Source organism: Rosa rugosa, chromosome 1, assembly GCF_958449725.1.
Source record: "Rosa rugosa chromosome 1, drRosRugo1.1, whole genome shotgun sequence".
Classification (NCBI taxonomy): Eukaryota; Viridiplantae; Streptophyta; class Magnoliopsida; order Rosales; family Rosaceae; genus Rosa; species Rosa rugosa.
Genome location: NC_084820.1, coordinates 27,107,726 through 27,124,801, shown reverse-complemented (window position 1 = coordinate 27,124,801; position 17,076 = coordinate 27,107,726). Strand labels below are relative to the sequence as shown.

The 17,076-nt window shown below is 36.7% G+C and overlaps 1 long non-coding RNA gene across 20 annotated transcripts; it reads left to right on the top strand.

Annotated features, from left to right (window-relative positions):
- The first annotated feature begins 2,449 nt into the window (after positions 1–2,449).
- Positions 2,450–8,482, top strand: LOC133724474 (uncharacterized). 20 transcript variants are annotated; one of them, XR_009853727.1, is made up of 11 exons: positions 2,450–3,143; positions 3,507–3,559; positions 4,164–4,237; positions 4,644–4,734; positions 4,928–5,037; positions 5,168–5,231; positions 5,681–5,767; positions 6,316–6,435; positions 7,045–7,137; positions 7,383–7,452; positions 7,545–8,482. It is a non-coding gene; the product is annotated as an uncharacterized LOC133724474 (long non-coding RNA). The 20 variants fall into 20 exon arrangements; XR_009853726.1 differs by having other exon boundaries at positions 7,045–7,677; positions 7,922–7,967; positions 8,165–8,482; XR_009853713.1 differs by having other exon boundaries at positions 7,383–8,482.
- The last annotated feature ends 8,594 nt before the right edge of the window (positions 8,483–17,076 follow it).

Here is a 17,076-nt window from a genome sequence, read left to right as displayed (position 1 = left end):
TCTCCTAGCCGGAGTAGGAAAATGTGTAAAGTTGACCTTTTTAGTGCATTTCCATTTTTCTCCATCATTTTATGGACCTAACACTTATTTCATCATCATCTACTCCAATGTACCTAAAAATAAAAATTGAATTAAAAATCGATTCGTTAAGGAATTAACTAAGCAAAATGTGGGGAATTAACTATTAAAATATCACATTAAAATGCTCCTATCAAATTCCCCTACACTTAGCTTTTGCTAGTCCCTTAGCAAAATCAAAACACAAAACAAAACAAAGACTCAACAAAAAGTAAGTAAAAGACTCTACTGCTCCTAACTGTTGTCTCAGAGACTCCAAACTCATGGCTTTCACGTTTAAACACTTAATCAAAATCACATAGATAATTCCAAGGTTAATATACATGTGACACTCATATGATTAAGTAAGATATGGAGAACTTAAGTTATACAGTGAATGATAGCATGTTTCGAACAAGTCCAATCCAAACTCACAAGGCATACTCTCTATTTTTCTCTCAGAAATAGCTATTCTTAAAAGCTTCACACTCAAGTATATGCAAGAGAACCAATTGTAAGGCAACAAACAGCTTGCATATTTCATCAATAAAAGCATTTTGTGAAGAATTTTCAAAAACCTCAAGAAATGACTAAGTGCACAAATGGACCTAAACCATAAGCTCGACTTTGTACCTGACTCCACTAACCAAAGGCTGCCCATCTCAAGGATCAAGTAAGGACTTGAAACAGGTTGTAATGAGGCTAAGCTAGGGTTTTTGAAATGAAGATTAAGGGTGCAAAAATTTTAAGGACCTAGCAGAGCATATATGGACCACTTTATGTCACCATTTTTATGGGCCAATTATCATTGTTTTGGGCCCAACCTTCACTCTAACCAATATGGAAATGGACAAAGGCCTAATTTTCAATTTTGAGCCTTCTACAAATTTGAAAGTCCAAAACCACACTTAAACAATTTCCCAAGAGTTTTCTTTTCAATTTTTATTCACTTTTGCCGTGTTTCTTTCTTTCCTTTTTCATTTTTTTTTTCTCTCTTGGTTTTTTCCCACCCCACATTTGTCTTTCATCGCCACCCCTACACAATATGTCATGCTCTACTAAGTCCCTAGTACAAGGGTAGAGATGTCCTGTACTAAGCTCATGGTAGGGTAGTGAGGGTGATGAAACAAAGGTTTTCAACGTAGGCTCAAAGGGGTTCATTCTAAAGAGTCCCACGACGGGCACAATTGGGGACACATGCTTGTTTGGCTATGGTGGTTACCCTAATGCCTTCTATCCTATCCAAGATCAGGGCATATTATGGCATACAAGTTTTGACAGTCACAAAAGTCGAGTTCTAGTATTCTCTAGTCTATTAAAATCTATGGCACATGATCATTGGATTTTCAAAGAATGATGAGGTTTTGCAAATACAGCCATGAAATTATGGAATTATCAATTAAGCACTAAAAAAGAAAGTATTTTAGCTCAACAACTCACTTAGGGTCAAATGAATTAGACTTAATCCTAGCATGCTTTATGAACCAAGTTACAATCCTATCTCAAATATTCATACAAGTATCACAATGTCGATTAACCACAGAATTCAATTAAGTCCTATTTTGATTGCGAAAACTTTCAGCCATGAATTCAGAGACATGTTCATCCTAGACGTTAGGAGCATCCACTATGCCAAAATGTGCTTAAGACGACATAAGTTTTGTTTTATGTCGTCTGAGTTTTTCAGACGACATAATTTTTTTTTGTGTTGTCTGAATATAGACTAAAACCATACTCGTTCAATTTGAAAAAATGGTGAGCATTCAGACGACACATTTGTGTAGTTGTAAAAGATGATGATTTCCTATCTCAAAGATCGTTTCATTTTGAAAATATGGTTAGATACAGACAACACTTATATGTTGTTGTAAAATATGGGGATATTTCAAATCTAACCCTAAGAGAATATTTGGAATTCCCTCCAAAAAGTTCTAGTCCTTTCCCTCTCAAAATGCTGTCGAGACCCTAGCTGAGTAGTCAATGGGGGTGATACTCAGACAACACAATTGTGTTGTGTGAAGAAGGTGAGTTATGGCTCAGACAACATAGTGGGAAAGCTGATAGTAATAGTAAATTATGGCTCTGCGTGAGCAAAATCTTTCCGGTATGTCACCACCTTTGTAAAGCGAATAGAGTAGCCAATGATGCACTCTTCGCTAATTGGTGTTTGTTAGAATACATATTTTTTGTAGAGACTCTCGTTATGATCTCGAGCTGTTCTCTTTATGCTTATTGTGATTTGGGGTTTAGGTATCATGTTCCCCCCATGTATTCTGAGATTTCATTAATGGTCAAGACTTGAGGGCAGCCGTACTGGCCCTATTTCAAAAAAAAGAAGATGAGTTTCACTTTTTTTTTTTTCCCAAGTCTACTACACATTTACTCCTTCCCATCTCGGCTCACTCTTTCAGCCACATAAAATCCCCATTTTCTCTCTCCACCTCTCGTTTGCTTCCCCGAAACCCAAAATCCCTAGAATCTCTCTCAATTAAATTCTCTTCGGAAATTTTGTTCAGATCCAGTCCCCGGAACCGTGAAATCAGTTGGAATAACACCATTAGTGAAATCAGAGGACTGAAAAGGAGCGTGAGACTGGCCTATGAAATCAGTCCTCTGTATTCGTATCTATCTCTTAGAAGCCAATCTTTTCTTCTCTCATCTCCCCTCTCTCTTCCGCTCCCTCACTTCTCCCCCACTCCCCACCCATCATCTCCGCTGTCCAATACCGCCACCCTCACGCCCTCCCCGCCGTCCAATTTGAGGGGGACGAATGTTGAAAAGGTTTTGTTGTGAGTTGTGACTTAGGAGTGAGTGGATTGAGTTTTGAGGGAGTGAGCGAATTGCAAATAATGTTTAGTGGTGGTGGCTCTCGATCGTGTCTCGAATCACCTACGGCTGCGAGACCGCGACCTCCGCCGCCGCCGCCGCCACCAACCCCAACTTGGTTTTGGATTGGGTACTCGAATCGCTGGGCTACGAGTACGACGCTCTCTCAAATCCTTGTCTGCTCGTAGAATCTCGTGCTTTCGCTCTATCATTCATTCCAAGTCTCCTCCCGACATTCCTACACTCTCCCACTGTTTCAGGTACTTAATTACTCCTCCATCCCTTTCCACTATTTCTGTTCCCATTCAACCTTTGCTATTATTTATTCTGATCTTTCTTCGATATATATAGTCTATCAAATAATGAAATTGACAACTTGTTTAGAGGTAAGACTAGTATTTGTTAAGACTTGTGGGGCAGCAAGTAACCCAGAATGGGTTATCATCTTTCTAGTCTTATTGATTCAATGGAGAGATACAATGTAGGGATCAGCGTTAATCAATTGATTCAGTTGTGCTTATCATGGTTTGGTTTTGATTTTTAATCCTTCAGATACACACACATGCAATGTATGTAAATATTTTGTATGTGGTCAAACCTCTGATTCCTTTTCTTTTGCAAAGCCAACGAGAAGACGAATGCGAGCTTCCCTCCGACGTATTGTCCTCGGTGGCAGGTTTCTTTCTTTCCACCTGTTTCCCTATTTCATTTGTTCACCAGCATGTTTGTCACATTATATAAAGAAACTTGTTGCTAAGTCGTGCAAGTACAGGACTAGTCTATCTGTAAGAACCCTTTTGTGCGTTGCAGCCGGTGAAATTACTCCTAGCTGATTCATCAAGTACTCTATCACACTTCTTTTAGTAGCTTCATGACTAGATAACTTAGAGACACCACTTTCAAAGTACTCTACTAAGCTCAAATTTAAAATCAATTAACCAACTGCTGAGCAGTAGAAACTAATACAAAATCAGTGTAATACAACAAGCTTTCTCATACCCAAGTACACTCTCGAGTCTTGTGAAATTGAGAGAACTTCTAAATTTCTCCTTTCGATTCATTTGCGCCATTCTGATATTGCCAAGTTTTTTCGGTCACTTAGCAAGTTGTATCACTGCACTCCTAACATTCTTTCACTAAGTTTTCTTTATAGATGTATAGGCTTTGCATATGTGCTTTCTGTACTGAAAATTTATAATTGGTATAACCATCTGCTTAGTTAAGCATATTTATCTTAAGCCATGCACTTATTATTTCTTTTATTTTGGTATTGTACCTAGGAGGAATAGTTGCACTGGGAAAATTTGATGCCCTTCATATTGGTCATCGAGAGCTTGCTAGTTGAGCCTCAAAGGTCAGACCTCCATTTTTTTTTTTTATCATTTGTTGGAATGGCAGAAGTACTGGGTTGGGAACCTAGGTATTGTAGTTGTGCACCCTCCTTCTTTGTTTATTATTTGTTTGAACTGCCTTCCTTTTTTCTAGTTTGTATTTTCTGTTGCTATTGTCCTTAGAATCCTGTTATATTTAATCACTTTTTAATGATGATGAAGATTAAGAAGGTTGTTAAGACTCCTTGCCATCTCTATTGAACATCTGTCTCTTTCCTCTTAACAGAATTTGTTTCTCAGTCCATTGAAATTTTGATCTGCTTTCTTCTTCTTCTTCTTTGTTTTTATTTTTTATTTTTTATAATTCTCTTTTTTCCCCTGAAGTTGTTACTATGTTTAATCATCTTATCTGTTCAACATTTTATGCAGCCCAACAGTATAATTTTAGCAATTTCACCTGCTAATCAAGATCTTGTTACATCTGATGCAATTAAAATCTCTCGTGAAGTGGATCCAACAGGTGAGTCTTAAAATTCACATCCAATTTTCTTATCTGTTGCTTCCCAAAAAAGATTCATCTGGTGCTTCTAAAATCAAAGTAATATCAAGTCAATCTACTGAAATGTGAATCTTGCAGCTGATATAAACCCGTACGTTGCATGAGAACATGGTTCTAGATGTTTAGTGTTTAGTCTAATGTTATTTTTTCACAGGGGAGAGGACAGTCGGAGTAGCCGGTTGAAATTGTCAATGTTCCTGCTGCTAATGTAGCCTCAATTTGGTTTTAATGTTACAAAGAACGTCAAGGGCAGACAATCTTGAGGTAAAGAGGTCACTGATGGTCTTTAGTATTCATTAAGAAAATTAAGTAAGCAATGTTTTTTTGGACACTCCTTCTATTAGTTAATTACCTTATGTTTTTACTTGGTGACATCCTCTATTTGATTTGATAGATCTGGTTTGTTTTTACTTGGTGACATACTCAGAAACAGTTGATGCCATGAGTTGACTTTGGAGGTATGCAATCCTTCTGTTAAACTGGTCTTTAATTCAATGTTTGCACTGATCAGTGCATGAAAGGTAGCTTGGAGAAATTCTGGGTATTATAATTTCCTGTGAGTTGCCTTACTCAAATTGTATTTATGCCAGTAGCCATCTCATTCATTTGTAGTGCCTTTTGACACACTTGTGATATTTGGAACAATGGCAAAAGTTTACCGGCGAAAGAAAAAGGTCCTTGACAGGAACACAGTGCTTGGTTGTAACTTACATGCCATGTAACTTACATGCTCTGAAATTTGAATGATTACAGTATTATAGTAGCATTTCATGGATTCTAGTTCAATTCATCTTCAATTATTTGCCTCATTTCATCTTTTGTTACTTAATATTAGTAGAGATACCAATTATTTCAATTCATTTCCAATAATTTGTCTTATTTCATCTTTTTCTTAATGCTCATACAGATACCTACTCCCTTGTGTGGTTGCTGCCTAATTCCAATTGTTGGTGGGGGTGGGACTGGCATCGGTCACTGAGACCTTGTTTAATTGGTGAGATTCAAGTCATATATATCTTAATGCCCACAGAAAAAATAGACAAGAAACCACAGCATATAGAATTGATTGATGAATAAAGGTAAGATTTGATATATTGTTGTATTGCTTTGTATGTGAATACATATTCTGGAGGGCTATGGCTTTTTTTCTTCTGCACTGGAGTGCTCCTACTTGAATTGCATCACATCCCCAAAAGAGGAGTTGGAATTTTTCTTCACATGTAATTCTCATAAGCATTAACTGTATTCAAATTCTCTCTGACCTCATTCCATAGTGAATTGCATTGGTAGTTTGATGTGACTTCACTTGCAAGGTCTTGCGTGCCAATTCAACAATTTTGGTATCATAATGCAAAGAGCTGATAGTATTGCAATTACTTAAACAATGATGCGGCTACTTTTTATTTATTTATTTAATTTTTATATATTATAAAGTGATGTTTCTGCACATTGTGAAAGTGCATGACGTACATGAATGACTTTAAAATTCAGTCAATGCGCCCATTGCAGCCTATTCTAATTTGTTCCAGTTCTTTGGCGCAGTTGATTCCGGGAAGAACAAGAGAGCCTGGGAGCAGTTATTAGAATTGAGATGGGTGCTTTTGCAACACCAGTTATAAGGTCTTTTTCTCCTTTGACAACAGAGTTTGATCGCTAAAGCAGGTCTTTTTCTCCTATTTTTAAGTTTCTGTCTACTCTTGCTGAGCTTGTCACTTCAGTTGGATAAATCCTAATTGCTGTTGTCATTGCTTGAAAATTTTCCACCAATTGTAGTGTGAAGCCTCAGATATCAAACCTCTTTGTAGTCTATTTAGTTTGACTATCTCGAGTTTATTTAACATCAGATTTCACTTGAGTTTATGTAGTTTTTTCATCACCAAAGGTTGAGATACATTGATTCCAAATATCGAGTTTTGCAGCTGCCCAAAAGAAAAAAAGAAAAAAAAACTTAGTTATTCATCAAACTTCACTTGATTAGTTTCATTTTCTTCAGCCCTGCGCATCTTAAGAAGTTTGAGTATTACTTAGTCAATACTTAAGGTTCGTAAGATTCGCGCCGCTGTGACGTCAATCCTTTTGGGGCTTTACAGTAGCACCACACCATCATGTCCATTTAAAATTTCTGTTTCACCGCTAGTATGTCCTTTAATTTGCTTTTCCTGTAAACCTTTAGGAAATGCACGTGTGTTTATGAGATTCTTCTTTGTTTCTATTCAGATTTACTTAATTTTAGTTGTCCTCAGTAAAGATTGTTGTGTTTTCTGGTGGCAGGTTAAGCTTGTAAAGTGCCTTATGCAAAATATTGTGGTTGATATATCCTTCAATCAGTTAGGAGGGCTATGTACATTATGCTTTCTTGAGCTGGTAGTCTTCCACTAAAGCTGAGTTTTATTAGTCCAGTTTTGCTACACATGATTGAATGAGTCACCAGATTTGGTTCATGTAAATGATGCTTTCCTAGGAAGCTCTGGTTTATCAGATGCAATTATTATTATTTTTTTTCAAGTCTATTATAGCAAGTAAAGATATTGGACTTTGGTGCTCTTGCTTGTTTGTGATTTTGGAATTTTTTTTTTCTTGATCATCTTCCTGGTGCTGTTACCTTACAGGTTGATCGCCTCATTGTCAAAGATCATCTCTTTAAACGTAGTATCATACTGATTAAGGCTTGGTGCTATTGTGAGAGTCGAATTCTTGGTGCCCATCACGGTTTGATATCTACATATGGTTTGGTGACCTTAGTTCTTTTTATCTACGTGTCATTGTTTCAGGTGAAAGGAGATTGATCCTAAGGGACCACAGTATGCAAACAACACTTCAAAACTTGAATCTGATCTCTCAAGTCAGTGGAGATCGCTCCTTCTTCACATGGAGGATATCTTCGTAAATGAAGGCAACCACTTTGTGAGTGTAGCCACCTTCTTGTTTTATTCATTATAAACTTACCTATTTTTGAGTCCAATGTCTCAATTTTTATGAAAATGATCCAAACTCTTTTGCTCTACAATCCAAATTAAATAGCCTAAGTTTGTCAGATCCTTAAATCTATCAAAATGTGATCTTTTGCTCTCTCTGTCAAGTCGCAACTTCTTTCTTTTGGGGTCTTATTCTGATAAATATTCTTGGTTCCGCTTGTTTTGCTACTTAGTTATTGGTTGCCACTATTATCATCAATTTTGCCAAGGAACAAGAAGGTGCGTAGTTGTACACCTGACTTGCATTCTAAGTTCTAATGTAACCTTCTATATATTAAAATGAATGGTTACATAATGGGAAAATTGGCACATCTTTGTTTACTTTTGCAATTTTAGTTATGTTGTACATTGTGTGATATTCAGTACTGTTGTAATGATATTTTGGGACTTGTGGTTTTACAACTTCCTTTATCAAGTGTTGAAGAAATCGAATATGCTTGACATGATTGGCTTCGTAGACCCTGCTCAGACTGGTGTCATTGGCTGTGGAAATCCGACTAAACGAGCTCGTTCTTTGTCAACTTCTTATTAAAGAGGGAAGCCTAGTCAGATTTTTTGGGTGCCCTATAACTCGGGGTATGAAAGCTTGATTCATGCATATTTTGTTGGCTGCCCAGATTAATAGATATAGGCCATTTTGAGCTGATGCTCATGAATAGGTTTGTGTACATGAGACAATGGTGGATTCATCAAAATTGCAATGAATAATTTTGGATATGGATATTATGGTTTCATGAATGGGCAATTTTAATTTCCAGAATGCATGCATACTAATTGTAACAGGGGACTAGTAATACGTGTTATCTCAAATTGCAAATTACAACAAAAACACACCAAAATGTGTGGTTGCAGCTGCACAAAAACAACACAAAAACCAATTAGAAGTCTACTGTCTTTTTGGCATTGGGACAATAGAAAATTGTAGTCTAAATGCCAAAATGACAACATAAGTTGGATGAAAGTGTTGGCTAAAGCATATAATAATAACAAATAAGTGTGGTTGGACTTGATCACAGACAATATAAAAGACGTACTATTAGTGGTCCGTTTTATATTCAGACCACAAATATTTGTCGTCTAAATAATCTCAAATGACAGTAAATTGTCGTCGTCATGAGACTGACATAACAGAAAGAATATGATATCTATTGTCTAAACCATTTTCCAACATCACATACGTATAATTTCAAAGCCTTTCGCACAACACTTAAATGTCATACAAACCTACCCTAGAACCACACTTAATTGTCCTCTAATGCTCTTTACGACCACATATAATTGTCGTTTAAAGTAAATTAGCACAACCTTTAATTGTTGTTGTATGAGAGAAGACACTACATACGAGTCTTCATATTTCTTATTTAAGGGCATTCAGACCACACAAATAAGTCTTGCAAATATGCTTCACACAATAGTATTTAAAAAAGACTGTGGTTGTTTTGTTTATCAGACAATACAAAACTGTTGTTTGAATACTTTTAAAGATACATATCACAATGTTCCTAAAATGCAAAACTCATCAGACAACACAAGATTTTTATTTTTTTATGTCGTCTGATCACTTCTGTCGTCTGATGCCCCCAAGAGACGACACCGTACTAGAAGACATATTTTTGTTCGTTCAGACGACAGAACAGTTCTGTCGTCTGAAGGCCTTTTTGGCATAGTGATCCTAAGACTCAAACAAACCAAAAAGATTCTATAAAACCAACGAAATAAAGACCAAAGATAAACAAAAACCGAAACATGAATATAAAACCTAAAATAAAGTTAACGAATAAATATAATTTTTTTTTCTTCTTCTGATTTTTCCGATTTTTTATTTTGTTTTCTTGTTATAACCACAAAACTATCTCCTATAAACAAAGTGAAACGTTAACCCTTCCCCCACACTTAAATCATGTATTGTCCTCAATGTATAAACAAGTATAAAGCATACAAAGCATCAATCAAGCATGGCATAAGAGTTAACACAGGAAATCCTAAAACAAAGAAAAATTTATGAAAAAGAAAAGAAAAGGGAAGAGTTCAAGAAAGCAAATCTCTGTTGATGGCTCCTCCACAACTACTGTTGAAATAGGTTGCCTCCCATGCAACGCTTAATGTTTAAAGTCTTTCAGCCTAGACTTGTACCTCTAGTTATTCCTTTGGTTGGAGGAGCAGTGCGCGGCGAGTGGCAGCCCTTTGGCTGGTTTCAGCCTCCGGATGAGGGTCCTTATGGAGTGACGCAGCAGCGTCCTTGCGAGGAAACCCAGGAGGATGACTCTGCATGTTTTTGACTTCCTGAGCAAGCTTGTTCATTGCAGTGTGACAGCGGTTCAAAGAGAAGTTCATGTCAGTGATGTAATCGATCATGCATGTGACTCGCCAATCTGTCACCATAATACCATCGCGGAGAGAGGAACGCAGAGCATTAATCGAGTCAGACAAGCTTTCCAGGGTGGCCACAGGCCGGGGAACACTAGCAGCCGGGGAGGAAGAAGACTTGCTGGGATGCAGTCTGGGAGAGCGACGAGGTAGAGGAGGGGGACTGCGGCTACGCTCACGTGTAGGACGACGGTCCCCAGGACGAGTGAGGCCAGCGCGAGCGGCCGCTTGACGACCTTCTTCCTCAAGAGAGAGAACTCGGCGTTGATTGACGCCCATGTGAGCTGTAACCTTGGTTCGAACCATGAGGAAGGAGAAGGAATTTGAAACTGCACACTTAGACAAATCCTAGTAAAATTCGGAGGAGACAAAAAGGAGGTATATATAGAGCACAAAATAGGGTAGAAATCTTAACAGGCACACAGTTTTAACATAACTTCTCTGGGAATGAGAAGATTTATGACAGTTCATGGCCCAAGAAACACGCATGCACATAAAAAAAACTCCCCCACGCGTAAATATTCCTTTCTGCTTTTCCGAGATTTACGGCAATTAATCTGCTTTCGGCTATTGCTTGTCTGTCGCAGCTCCTCGAGATTCGTTTGGTTCCCCCACGCGTAATTATTCCTTTCTTTGCCGTGATTTTCGGCAATTAGATCTGCTTTCGGCTAGAGCTTGTCTGTCACAGCTCCTCGAGATTCGTTTGGTTTGACCACGGGCTCCCCACGCCCCAATAATCCGTGTTTTAGGGCAACTTTAATCTGCTTTTCTGACAGCAATCTTGACTCTTCTCTTCGACTATAACATGCCTAAAAACCTCTCTTAGAGCTTCAGTCCTTCTCTCTCAAATTTTCAGTCCTTCTCTCTCAAATCTTCAGTTCTTCTCTCTCAAATCTTCAGTAATGGAACCACAAACCCAGCATCCAACGAGACCACAAACCCAGCAACCAACGAGACCACAAACCCAGCAACCAACGAGACCACAAACCTAGCAACCAACGAGACCGGCCACAAACCTGGCAACCAACCGAGGATGGAGGAAGCAACAAAGCAGCCGGGAGTAGTGCTAACATGCTTTGCAGTCGGAGCAGTACCAGGTGGACTCCCACTCCAGATCAGATAAGAATCCTCAATGATCTTTTCTATAGCAAGGGAGTTAGGTCCCCAACCGTAGAGCAGGTTCAGCGGATCTGTTTTCATTTGAGACGGTACGGACGGATCGAGGCCAAGAATGTCTTTTATTGGTTCCAGAACCACAAGGCTCGGGATAAACGGAAGAAGAAGATCACTTCGGATGTTCCTGTGCCCATGCAAAGATCAGGGTTTGTTGGTGGATCCATTAATCTTAATTTTGGGTCAACTAGCTCTACTGTTATGGAACAGTGAGGAGAAGATCACCAGGCGATTGAAACTCTTCCACTGTTCCCCATGCACAGTGAAGACATCTTGGGCAACATGAAGACTACTTCCGAGGGAGGTGGTGGCTATGGTGACTACTCCGGTGGCTGGGGCGGCTACGACGACGGCTCTCGCATTTCCCTTGAGCTCAGCCTCAACTTCTCCGGAGCTGTTGACGAAAATTGATATGGCTTAGTATTTATTTTATTTTATTATTATTATTATTATTTATTTATTTATTTATTTTGTTTTAAATAAGACTGAATGAATGTAGTTCTTTTTTATTTTATTTTATTTTATTTATTTATTATTATTATTATTATTTTCAGTATAGGACTCAAAATAAAAGACAAAAATATAAATCCCTTCTCCCACACTTAAATATTGTATTGTCCTTAATGTAATCAATTATAAGCATGCAATGAAACAAATAAGCAAAGATAGAAGGCATTTACGAAAATAAATTCTAAAATAAAAACAAAGAGAAAAATTGAAAAATAAAAAGAAATAAGGAAAGAGAAAGCAAATCTGATTGGATTCTAAATTGGGTTGCCTCCCAAGCAGCGCTTGTATTTTACGTCTTGCAGCCAGACGGTACCTACATTAAATAAAGTTAGTAACTAAAATTAACAAAGAAAAACAAAGTCTATAAACAAGTATAATTAAGAATTACAAACTACAAGTAAAATTAGCAAGTATATTGTACAAAAGACACAAGTGAGTATAAAATAAGAAAAGTATTTTTACAAGTGTAATATGTATAGTTTTTATTTTTTTTTATTTTTATTTTTATTTTTTTTATTTACCTTAGTTATAAACATTATTGATATCGAATCAAATTCCAAGCGGTAAATCAAGTGAACGTGCGGCCCAAGTATAGTCGCCTAGACACAAATTCCCTTTAACATCCTTTGGGCAACTTTACTGAAATGGCCAGGTGGGGGAGGACGAACACGAGAGGAAAAATCCATTTTGGCATGAGCTACTCCCACATAGTGGTTTAGGCCCATTTGCAAGCACTTCTGGATTTAAAAACCCGTCATGAACGTTGTCCCCTTCCTAGACACCATTCCACATAGGCTATTCTTACTAAGATGAAAAAAAAGGTCATAAGTGTGAAGACAATTCAACAAGTGTTAATAAAGGCCGCCCTCAACCTTACGGAACCTGAACTAGGTACCAATAAGGGGTTTAGGCCAATATTAACAAAAGAGACTTCACCTATTCCTCTCAATTTACAACTTACAATTAAAACTCGTCTTCAACAATATAAAAAAAAAACTAGTTAATTAACTTACACTAAGTTTTAAACAGTTTATATACAAATATACAACAATTATAAACAAAAACATATGATTTTTCAATCCCCGGCAACGGCGCCAAAAATTGATACGCTAAAAGCAAGCGCGCAATTTAACCCTGCAAAATGTAGTTGTTAGTATAGAAGTATGGATCGTTCTAGCCGGGGATTGAGGGTACACCTGTAATTGCAAAAATAAATAATTAATTAAAATAATAAAGTAAAAAGTATTATGTACAAAAATAATATAAAGAATAGAAATATATACATGTTAATGTAAAAAGGGGGGATTAGGATTTTTAAAATAAAAAATTAAAATAAATAAAATAAAGAAAATGCCATATACAATGGTGGAATGCAAGGAACAAAGATCAAAACCACAATCATATGACTGAAATCCAATTACAATTCCTATAGTTGATTATCTATGTCATGAGAAATAAGTTGACCATGTGAAACGTTAGTAAGCAAACGATTTCCCATATTTTACTTTCCTTGAATAATTAATCTAAGTGAAAGCACCTAAATCAATCCTATTGAACATGCAATCATAGTCTAGAAAGCTAGCTAATCAAGAACACATTCAATGCATGAAGAACAAAAAAGGATGTCAACCAAAGTGCACAACCTAGTTATGAATAAGTTCACCTATTTGCAATTAATCCTCCTTAATTGATTTCGACTTTTGTCCAAAGCCTTTACTACTTAAATCTAGCTTCAATTACATGCATATATCCTAAGTTGGCCGCCAAAGAACACATACATATAAAAGTTTTCTATAATCCAAAATCAATTAAGCAATCTCACATAAGCAACATAAAAATCAACACAAAGAAATCACAACTTTTATCCAAACATAGAGACGGGCTTTAAACTTTTTCCTTAACATTATTTGTTAACTAAAATTCATAGTTCTACAAATCCAAACAAAGAAAACCAAAAGAAGCACTACTACAAAAAGTTAATCAGACAACGGTGGATTTCTGTTGTCTGATGACCAAGTCCACCGTTGTCTAAGTCAGTGTTGTGTGATTGAAAAATCACACAACGGTAATTCCACCGTTGTCTGACAGTAGTTGGCTCAACAGAATAGTTATTTTTCCGTTGTATGAATTCTGCGCAGCAGGTGCTTGCCATGGCATGCGCAGGGATGCCTCGGCCATTCAGACAACAGAAGATAATTTTTTTGCTGTTGTCTGAGATTCATAACACACAACAGCCATAACTCTTTCTTTGTTGTCTGAGATACATGTTAAGCAATCTCACATAAGCAACATAAAAATCAACACAAAGAAATCACAACTTTTATCCAAACATAGAGACGGGCTTTAAACTTTTCCCTTAACATTATTTGCTAACTAAAATTCATAGTTCTACAAATCCAAAAAAAGAAAACCAAAAGAAGTTACAAGGAAAAATATAGAATTACACCGTGAGTTGGAGATGCAGATGGAGAGCTTGAAATGTTGGAATCTTGAATCTTGGAAACAAGCCTTCAAGGTGGACGATGGAGGATATGATCTTCACGGCTCCTTCTTCTTCTCCTCTTTACTTGAAAATGTAGAACTAGAAGGCTAGAGAATGAAAAGAAATGAAACTAAGAACTAGAGAAAAATGGAGAGGAAATGGAGAGACAAAGAAGATGAAATGGATGAAGGAATGTGTTTTTCTTCTTTGTTGTAGCCTCTATTTATAGGCTACCAAGCAAAACTATTTGGCCTTAAATAAATGATGATGGGTTAGGTTTGAGCATTTAAACATTAATGGAATTTGTTAGGTTTGAATATTTAAACACTACTGGAATTTGTTAGGTTTTAGTCACTTTTTGCTCATTTTTCCTTCAATTAATTCTCCACCAAGACTTCCGATTTTGCCCTTGACTTCTTCATATGAAATGATCCACCATGAGTGTAGATCATGTTGTCAAATTTTCAGAACTTTTTTCCATTCCTATGGGCCGGAATCACTGCTGGACTCCTTACAGGTCCAGTTTTCCAATTTTGCTTCTGCAGAAAATTGGGCTGACAGTTTGAAGGCCTTCCACTTCTATTTGGCCCTTGCACTCTTCATAAGAAATGTTTCTTAGGATGTCTAGAATGGATCTGGAAGGTTTCAGCTCATTTGAAGTTCATTTGGTCAGGTGGTCGCTCCTTCTTCCTTGCTTGGCTTGGTTTCTCCTAGCCGGAGTAGGAAAATGTGTAAAGTTGACCTTTTTAGTGCATTTCCATTTTTCTCCATCATTTTATGAACCTAACACTTATTTCATCATCATCTACTCCAATGTACCTAAAAATAAAAATTGAATTAAAAATCGATTCGTTAAGAAATTAACTAAGCAAAATGTGAGGAATTAACTATTAAAATATCACATTAAAATGCTCCTATCAGGAGGTGCCAGATCCCTTGAGATGTTTTGAGCAGAAGTATTTGGAGAATTGCTCGTGAATTGCGTATGCACTTATACACTTTTCTTTATGCTATAAATATATTAATTTTTTTACGCCGAATAGTGATTGGTTTAGGGTCCTTCCACTAAGGGATCTCTTTTTTGGTCATTTTAAGGGATCCCTTGTGGGACCCATTTTTCGATCTTATTTCGGCATTTCGACATTTTAGTTTTTAGTTCCTAATGTATAGATCATTTCTGCAAATTTTCAGCCAAATTGATGATCATTAAGATATCGAACTAGATTAAATCAATGGACGAACCGAATCTGTCAAACCGGAACCATTCTTGTTTATTAGTGTAAATCGCAATTATGAATGCCTTAATGATTATCAATTTGGCTAAAAATTTGCAAAAGTGATCTACTCATATATACCTAAAAACTCAACAGTTGAGATGTGAATATGTGATGGAAAAACGGGTATAATGAGCGATCCCTTAAAATGACCAAAAACAGGGATCCCTCACTACACACACACACACACCAAAAACAGGGCCCTTCCACTAAGGGATCCATTTTTTTGGTCTTTTATAGGGATAGGCATTAGACAAACTTTTCGATTATATTTCGGCATCTCAACCGTTCATTTTTTAGGTCCTAATGTGTAGATCACTTCTGCAAATTTTCAACCAAATCAGTGATCGTTAAGGGATCCAAAACTGCAATTTACACGAACGGACCGAATCTGTCGAACCGGAACCGTTCGTGTTTATAATGATAAATTGCAGTTTTGGATGCCTTAACAATCACCGATTTGGCTGAAAATTTGCAGAAGTGATCTATACATTAGGATCTAAAAACTGAATGGTTGAGATGTGAAAATATGATCGAACAGTTGGTCTAATGTTCTATCCCTAGAAAAGACCAAAAAAAGAGATCCCTCACTAGAAGGGCCCTGATATATATATATGCCCGTTCGAGAGAGAACACCATTACTTTAAGAATTTAAGGATTTTTACTATTTTATACTAATATATCATAATTCAATGATTTCAACCATTGATCATTTAGATTTCTATATATATATATATATATACATATATATATATATATATATATATATATATATATATATATATATATATATAGGCCCATTCGTGAGAGAACACCATTACTTTAAGAATTTAAGGATTTTTACTATTTTATACTAATATATCATAATTCAATGATTTCAACCATTGATCATTTAGATTTCTATGCAAGAATTGTGTCTATAAAAAGTCAACCAAATCCATAATCATTTGGTCATTCAAAATTGTGTAAACAAATACAGTCTGTTAGATGAAATTAGAACATTTTGCTAATCAAATGGTTAACCGTTTTTCTATTTGGCTACTTTTTTGTATGGTTCATGTGTGTATATGTAATCAAAGAATGAATAGTTTAGATTAAACTATATGCTAAAAATAAAAACATTCTCACATTTCAAGTTTAAAGAGGTCCCTCTCTAGATCTTCCCTATATATAGATATATGCGTATGTGTGTGTAACATCCTAATAAGGTGTAAAATAAAAATTTGGGTCTGAGGTAGCTGCCTCTTAGGCAAGCGTTGAAGTAGGAGATGGTACATTTTGAGAACTTTTAACCTAAGAAGATGGGGCCAGAGGTGGATTTGCAGTCAGTCGAGAATATTTGATGGGTTTTGGGCCGTGGTTAATGTGTTTGAGTTTGAAGGGGGCACAAAGGCTATGGTGTTTTGGGTGGCACTGGAGAGTGAAGGGGACATGGGAGAAGTTTGAAGAGATGGGTTTTTGGTCGGATTAGGGGCATGTGCTTATTGAGTGGTGTTACCATTCTCCCATTCTTAAACAAAAA